Below are 8370 nucleotides of genomic sequence, written 5' to 3' on the forward strand. Positions count from 1 at the left end.
TTCATGCAGAAGCGGCCGTAAGAATGCAGACGCTCGCGCCCGGCTGGTTCGTGGCTCCCAGCAGCTCTTGGCTCTCCCCACACTGCTGCCACTTCCCCGGGGAAAATCCCCAGTGCCACTGGCAGCTGAGTCAAGGCCAAAGGATGCCGGGAGCACCCCGGGTTTGGTCCCCTGGACCAGCTCACGGGGGGATACTAAGGAGGAACCTCCTTTCCCCCCGCTTTGTTTTCGGGGTTCAGTGCTGCCTTCCCACCTCCCTGGGTGATGGGAGCAGCCCTGCCTGACTGAGAAGCTGGAGGGGCTGTTTGTAGAGCAGTGCTCTGTCCTGCTGCTCCCCGGTGGGTGGGTGGGCTGGGGAGATGTCCTGGGACCCCTGAGTGCTCCGTGCCTGCTGGTGCCAGCCTGCTTGGGATGTCTGCCTGCTGCCACGCCCACAAACCTGTCCACCGCTCTGCAGAGCTGTGTTGCGGGGGGAGGGGGGGGCGATCCTGCCACCCTTGGCCTGGGTTCTGAGTCAGCAGGGGGGTTGCACAGCGAGGTTATCGTCTCATGACTCTGGCTGGTGAAAGTCAAAGGCGAGGGGCGATAGAGCCTGTCCCAAATGTTGACCCCTCTCTGCTCCAAGAGGATGCTTGAATTTCGCGGGAAGGGCTGGCTGCTGCAGGAGCACAAGCCAGCAGCGATGCCCCGTCCCCCTGGCTGCGGCGGGGGCTGCCGTTGTGCTGCCTGCAATTGAGGGAGAGCACCCAGGGTGCAGCCTGGCACTCCCCAGACAGTCGCAGCGGGTGCAGTGAGCCATGCCCTGCACAAGGCAGCACAGCCACCGGCCACAGGAGGACGAGACCGGGGGGTCAAGACCCTCATGTTGGTGCTGCGCCTCCAACTCACAGTCCGGGGCCAGGCCAGGTCTCAAGGGTCAGGATCGGGCCCAGGCTCTGGGAGCAGGGACGTCTGGGCAGGAGGGTGCCTGAAGGCAGCACCTGGGTTTAGGGGGTGTATCCCCTCCCCAGGCCAGCCGGTGATTGCTGTGCCTGGCATGGAGCTGCCTTGTCCACGTTGGTCCCTGCCAGCGATGCCTGCACCTGGAAATTGGGGGGATTTGGGACATTCACCCCTGGGCGGCTCCAGGACCCCCCCTCCAGCCTCTGTCAAGCCGAGGGGTGTGCAGGGAGCTGTGGGCAGGGGCTACCTGCGCCGGCATTGCCCCTTCCCTGACGTCTCGGTCCCCGTGAGGATGGTGGTGTTTCCAGGAGCCCCACGGGACCACAGTGGTCTGTGGCTGTGGGGGATAGTGTAGGACCAGGACAGCCCTGGGGCGAGGGCTGTGCGGCCGACGGGTTTCAGCCAGGCCAGACTGTCTCCCCCATGCAAAGAAACCTCCCCACAGTGCCGGCTCCTTCCTCTCTGGCTGGCCCTGTGGCCGTGGGATGAGCACTCGGGAATGCTGGCGTGCCGGTACGGGCTCTGCAGCGCGGCACAGCCCTTCCCAGCACTGGGCTTGTGCAAAACACTTTAGTGGAGATAGGGAAGATCTGACTGACCAGAATAGCTGGAAAACTGGAAAAAAAAGGCTGGAAATGTGAAGCAAATCCCGGGTGCTTTAGAGCAGCGGTTTGTGAGATAGGGGGCAGCCCCTGTGGGACCCCCAGCGTCCCTGGGCTCGGTGGGGACACGGGCTGTGCCCCGCAGCACACCAAGCCTGTGTACGAGCACGGGGCTCTGCCGCACGCCTCTCTGCTGAGCAAATACCCCCTTACCTCACGCTTTGGTTTGCTTCCCTAAATCCCGGCTTTGTTCCTCTGACTCACGGGGGTATTTGCCTTTCTGGCAATGCAGTTCCTTTCATCAGCTGCAGTTCAAGCCGTTATTGCGAGCACTCACCTTTAAAATCATGTAAACATTTGGAATAAATAACTTTTAATGTAAACAATTCCAGACACATATAAAGCATAGGAGTTTTACACTTATGCAACGCTTATTTCTTACTTTTGTAATTACTCTTTATACTGATTCCAAAGAATTTCAAGCTAACTCCACTGAAATACAAGCAAACAGTAACATGCTAAAAGAGCATTTCAGGACCCCTTGTACAAACAGTATTTCAAGACCTTTTTAAAAAAATCTGTTTTTCTGCAGGAGACCTGTTGTAGATGCTGAAAGAGAAAAAGCCTGGAACGACAGGACCTGCCAGCTCCTAGTGAAAAAAATGTTTCTTTAACCCTTGAGTTTGCTTTGCAGTCGGTTTTATTTAGAGCCAACATCTGCAGCAGAGCAAGCACGCATGCCTGCCACATCCCAGCCCGCATGGGCTGCACCGCAGCCGGGGACAGCCCGGGGACAGCCAGGGGCTGGTGTGCCAGGACGGTTGCTCGTGTCACTCGCATACCCTTATCAGTTCTCCGTCCAACAGTTACAGTGAAGAAGCTGGGCTGGAAAAGTGATAAGGAGATGAGAATGGCCTCAGGAGACGTCTCCCCCCTAAAACTTTAGAATATAAAATGCAAAAAGCAAGCTAGACCGGTAATGCGTGAAATAAAGTTTAGGACATCACCGGTTGCCTCTTCTCTCCAGTCGGCATCATCTGTCAGACGCGGGAAGGCGATGGGGTTTTGTGCTGGCGAGGGCGGGAGGTGCGGCGCTGGGACGGCCGTGCACGTCCTCAGGGTGCGAGTCGCCTCTGCCTGCGCCGCAGCCCCAACCCCAGCCTGCCTGCACTGCCCGCAGCAAGTGCCCCACGCCCCATGGGCTCCCTCTGCTCCAGCCCCCCAGACACTCCCCATTCACAAATTTCATAACCTCAGTCCCCTCCCTGTGGGGTGGGACCGTCCCCTTCGGCTCCGCGCCCGCCGGGGCTGAGCCCGGCACCCCGGCCTGGCCGGGCGCGGGTGGGGACCTGCCCGCCGCCGGATTAAGCTGTATAAATCACGGTGTTTCAGCTGGGCGGATTCGTCTGACGCTGCAGAAAGGCACCGACAGCCACCGCCCTCCCCAGCCCGCTGCCGTGGTGGTGCCGGGGAGACTGGGGCTGGGGGTGCCCCACTTCCAAAAGGCAAGAAAACCCCATTGTGGGCAGCTGGGAAAGGTCCATTACCCCTGTCCCTGCCTGCTGCACCGCCTGCCCACGGCAGCTGTTTGAGCCCTGTGCTCCTGGTGCTACCCCATCCCGTGCCCCGAGGCAGCTCCCCATGTCACCGTGTCCTCGCGCTGTCCTCCACTTCTCTCACGAGTGATTCCTCCTCTTCAGCACACTTGAGGGCAACGGCTCAAGGAGAGCGGCCAAGCCCAGTCCATCCCAGTGGGGTGGGTCAGCCGTGGGCACGCGCCCACTCTGCACCGGGCAGGGAGGCACGGGGGAGGCAAGTGCCGTTCGCTGCCCACCGGGGCTGAACCTGCCGGGATGGCTGGGGGGCCATGACTGGCCCCGGCCACCGGCGCCTTCACCCTGGAGCACCCCAACCCTCCTGTTTTCAGCTCCAGCGCAGCCGAGGCTGGAGCCGAGGAATCTGGATCTCCACTCCCCAGCTCGGGCGTGTGTGAGCTTGTCACAGGCATTAGCAAGCGCCTGGGGAATGGTCCTGCACCAGGCACATTAGGGGATGCTTGGGTTAAACTGGAGATCATCTCCCGGCATGAGTCAGTGGCAAACGAACCCCCAGGACTCCTCCAGAGCCGCTGGCAGGGCGATGCCAAGTGGGTGCTCCTGGCTTAACCGCCCCGCGGCCAGGGTCCTCCTGTCCTTTGGTCACAGCTCTGGGCCTCCCCGAGGTGGGAGCGATGCCCCCCTGGGGTGGGGGCACCTCTGCGTGGCTGGGTCTGGCCCCGGCGATCACCAATGCTCAGCAGTGACAGCAAGCTGGTGAATTTGGTCCAGCAGACGGCAGCGGCCACAGCCCTCAGCCTCAGCCACCCAGCACTGGGCTGGGTCATGGGGACTCACCACAGGTACATTTTGGCTGAAATGAGGCCAGTACGACACCCAGCAGGTCCTTGCTGGCTCTAACGGCCCCCACCGCTGTCCCCTGGAGCCGGCCTCGCCCCTACCCGGGTGCACAGCTGGAGGTGGGTGACAGAGCCCTTGCTGGTGCTCTGGGGCTGGCACATCCCCTGCTCCTGCAGCTGGCCTTGCCATCTGCACAGCTAATGTAAACTGGATTTGAAGGCAGCGATGAGGAAGATTTGCGGGGAAGGGTGGAGTCAATAAAACAGCCGTTGATACCGATGCCCTGTGTCCTCCCTTCGGGTCACCGTCCCCTCCCCTCCCCAACCTCTCCCTTCTTCCTTACCCACCGCTTTCCGGGGGCTTTGTCATCCTTTCCCGGGCCACGTGCAAGCATGGAGTGAGCCCAGGGTGGAAATAGCCTTTTTTTCAAAACTAAAACTTTTGTGTAGTTCCTCAGTTGGAGAACAGTGAGCTGTGGGAGCTTCAACACACAAGGGCAGCATGGATGCCAAAGCCTGTGTTCCCCCTGCGACTGTGAGCTTGGAGCGGCTGCATCTTCAATGCATTCTTTTCTCGGTCCAGGTTTACTTGCTATCATAATGACAAGAGACGGCGACAGTGCTGGCAAGCCTGACAAGTGGCGCAGGGAGACGGTTGCAGCCTGTGCTGCCCCTCGCTGCCCCTCGGTCTCTCTGCACTTTGCCGGGGGCTCGGCTGAGGCCGTCACCTCAGGGAGCAGTGGCCCGGCTGTGGGCAGTGGCCGTCCCGTGGGAAGGGTGCGGGGAGCTCCTGCTTGGCTCGCTCAGGCATTCTTTTCCGGTCCAGGTTTACTTGCTATCATAACGACAAGAGACGGCGACAGTGCTGGCAAACCTGACAAGTGGCGCAGGGAGACGGTTGCAGCCTGTGCTGCCCCTCGCTGCCCCTCGGTCTCTCTGCACTTTGCCGGGGGCTCGGCTGAGGCCGTCACCTCAGGGAGCAGTGGCCCGGCTGTGGGCAGTGGCCGTCCCGTGGGAAGGGTGCGGGGAGCTCCTGCTTGGCTCGCTCAGGAATGGCTCTGCTGAAGCGCCCAGCTGACAAGTGGCGCAGGGAGACGGTTGCAGCCTGTGCTGCCCCTCGCTGCCCCTCGGTCTCTCTGCACTTTGCCGGGGGCTCGGCTGAGGCCGTCACCTCAGGGAGCAGTGGCCCGGCTGTGGGCAGTGGCCGTCCCGTGGGAAGGGTGCGGGGAGCTCCTGCTTGGCTCGCTCAGGAATGGCTCTGCTGAAGCGCCCAGGGCCGCATTAAACCCTTTTGCATCTGCTGCTTGCTGCGGGCTCCCGGCATCCGGCGCAGGCATGCTCAGGAACCCACGCACGTCCCGCTGACTCAGGAGCCTGCCCCAGCGTTCCAGCCTCCCTCCACATGGAAAACACAGATGGGGAATGTTTCCACTGACTGGAGTTAACAAAAGCCTGCCAGGGACAGGTAACGCGTGTAGGGACACCCTTGCTCCCAGCCGGGAGCTCGCAGCTCCCGGGGGCCTCGGGCAGGCAGCAGCGAAAGGCGCCGTGGCCTCCCCAGCCCCAAGCCGTACAGAGCTGGGGGTTTGGGCTGTCGGACAAGGCCACGTTCAGCATCTGACTTCGCTGGAAGGTACAAACTGTCCCATTTAAAACATCTGCGAGGAGAAGAGGAGGGAGAGGAGACAGATGTTTCCCTGCGTTGTGCTGAGGCCAGCGGCACTGCACGCTGCCGGGGACGCTGGGGATGCCAGGGAGAAGCACCCTTTGCCTGTGCATCCCAACCGCTTTGGTCAAGCACATGTTCTGATCATGATCGTGTCCCGCTGCTGTCTCAGTCCCACAAGCTGGTCACGGCTTGGCACACGGGGGGACGGCCGTTTGGGTGCAGAGCAGGACTGGGGGCCCTGTTAGGCTGGACCAGGTTAAACTGGATCAACAAAACCTCTGCAGGTGTCTGTGTGCCAGCATGAGGGTCTGTGCCCGTGAGCACAAACGTCTGGGGTGACACCCTATCCCCATGGTGTCTGCGGGGCATTTCCTGAACAAATAGGGGCTTGTGAGAAGCTGTCCCAATGCCAGTCCTCCCCTGGAACCAGCCGCAGGCTGTGTGCTCCCCATGTGCCCCTGGGGCTGGGGTCCTGTCCCTTGCCCTGGCCCTGCCTTGGGGTGTGCCCCCCTGCAGGTTTCCCCAGTGGGGGAGAGGGAGTGACAGTGACAATCATGTCCCCACTGCTTTGGATGGTGGGAGAAAAGGAGGGGTACGACAAACCGGGGCAACACCAAAGGGCTGTAAGAGCATCTCGCTATCGCAAATGGTCTGTGCCCAGCGAGCACCCCCTGCCCAAGCCGGAGCATGACCTGCAGCTCTTTTCCTCCTGGCTGTGCCAGGTCTCGGGCTGTTTTGGAAAAGCCTCGTGTTTCAGGGTTAGCAGGAGGCTCGAGCCCCGTGCAAGAGCAGCTCGAGTCCTGCAGCATCGCTGGCTGCACCGGTGGCTCTCACGGTGCTCCCACCTGCCCCGGCACTGCTGTGCCTTGACCGGGTGCCACCGCCCTGGCGCGGTGGGAAAGCACGGCAGGCTCAGCCAGACAAAGCCTGTGGGACTGGCTGCGGCCGGCCGGAGCCAAGCCTTTTGTCTTTGTGAGCGGCCAGTGGACAAGTACAAAAAGAAAGAGCAGCCCTGGGTCCCGTGTTGGTTTTGATGATTATGTAGCTGAGTAGCTCCAAGGGATGTGAACATTTGTTTCAGAGTAAACAAGGCTCGCTCCCAAAATGAGTTTCTTTGCAGAAGCTGCTCATTCACAATGCCGACATGATGGCAGTGGGGCTGATGCCTCAAAAGGAGGGGCAGAAACGTGGCTGCGGTGTTGAGCAGCACCAGGAGGGAGGTGGCACCGAGGGACCTGCTGTCCCCCAGCCATGCTGAGCTGGATGTGCCTGGGGTGAGCATGGCCTTGGGCAGGACAGCAAGGGGGGCCTCTGCCAGTGTTTGCTGAGATGTCGCGTGAATTCAGACAGCCTGGTGCTGACACACCAGTTCCTGCAGCTGCCAAAGGCTGGTCTGCCTGTGGGGCTGAGGTGTCCCATCGGGTCCCAGCTCTGCAGAGCTGGGACTGGCTCTGCTGGTCTGGGGTGTCCCATCAGGTCCTGGCTCTGCGGGGCTGGGGTGTCCCATCCAGGTTGCATTTGGTGCTGGCCGATGCCTGCTGCCAGTGGGGCAAACCCCCTTTGGCGGTGGGGCAGGAGAGCTCAGGACACGCTCTCTGGGAGTGGGGCCCAGGCTTCTGTGGGGCCGAGGTGTGGGAGCCATGGGGGTCTGGGGCAGGGCTCCCAGCAAGGCCCTGGGGGCAAGGTGAGCTCCCTTCGCTGGTGCTCCCGTCTGTGGATTTATTTGTGCTTACTGGCCTCCCCCCACATACTTCTGTTATTAAAGTAGCTCTTGGAGGGAGACAAAAAGTGAGCTTTCTCCTGCTGCCCTCTGGAGAGGGGACAGAAAATCCCCCTGGGGTGGGGAGGAAATTGCAAATACCTCCTAATGCCTCCCTTTCCCAGCGGCTCCCTTCTCCAGAGCAGCTGGACCCTCTGGCTACCTGGGGTCGAGGAGGCCCTGGCACATCCAGTCTGCTCTGGAGATGGCGGCAGCCTCATGCCCAGTGGGTGCCTTGGGGTGATGTGCCAGGATTGGCAGCAGACTGAACTTCCCAAAGCTCCAGTTTAGGGCTGTCTTCCAACTGGTTTTCACTGGTCCTGACCTGGCACGGACATCCCACTTTTCCCTGGATCAGAGGCACCCACTGGTGCACATGGAGTGTCCCAGTCTCCTTTGCAAGCACCAGGTCCTGGAGGAGCAGAAGGAGGCACGGCTAGGCACTCAGGGTCTCCCTCCAGGGCTGGGCCCATGTGGGTCCCTTGTCCCCGTGCTCCCCTAGCAGCAGTGTCACGGCCCTGCCGGGCGCTGCTGTATCTTGCAAGCGGTGCAGGGTGGAGGAGGAAGGGCTCTCCCGGCAGCTGCCGGTGTCCCAGCATGAGCACAGCCCTGCCGGGAGGAGTGCATGGGGTGCCAGCCTGTGTGCAGCACCTCAGGGGGGGCTTGCCGGGAGCAGTGGGGCACGGTCAGGGCTGAGCCAGGGCTTTGCACACTTCAGCCCCTCTCCCACCCTGTTCTGCCCCAGCATGGCGCAGGGCTCAGAGCTCAGCCATGCACCGCAAGGCTGCGGGGAGGCAGAAGCAATGCCCAGAGCATAGCAGCACCACGCTGCCGGTGTGGGGACGGGCAGCTCCCTGCGAGTGAGTCCTCTGGCTCGCCCAACATCTGAGCGACCCTTCGAGCAGAGCAGGGTCCATCTCCCAGGCTTGCTTGGAGCCGCTGAGCCCCGTGAGGCGCTGGGGACCGGCAGCCGCATGCCCCGGTGCGGGTGCCGGGGGGGCCG

Source organism: Aptenodytes forsteri, unplaced genomic scaffold, assembly GCF_000699145.1.
Source record: "Aptenodytes forsteri isolate BGI_AS27 unplaced genomic scaffold, ASM69914v1 Scaffold83, whole genome shotgun sequence".
NCBI lineage: Eukaryota > Metazoa > Chordata > Aves > Sphenisciformes > Spheniscidae > Aptenodytes > Aptenodytes forsteri.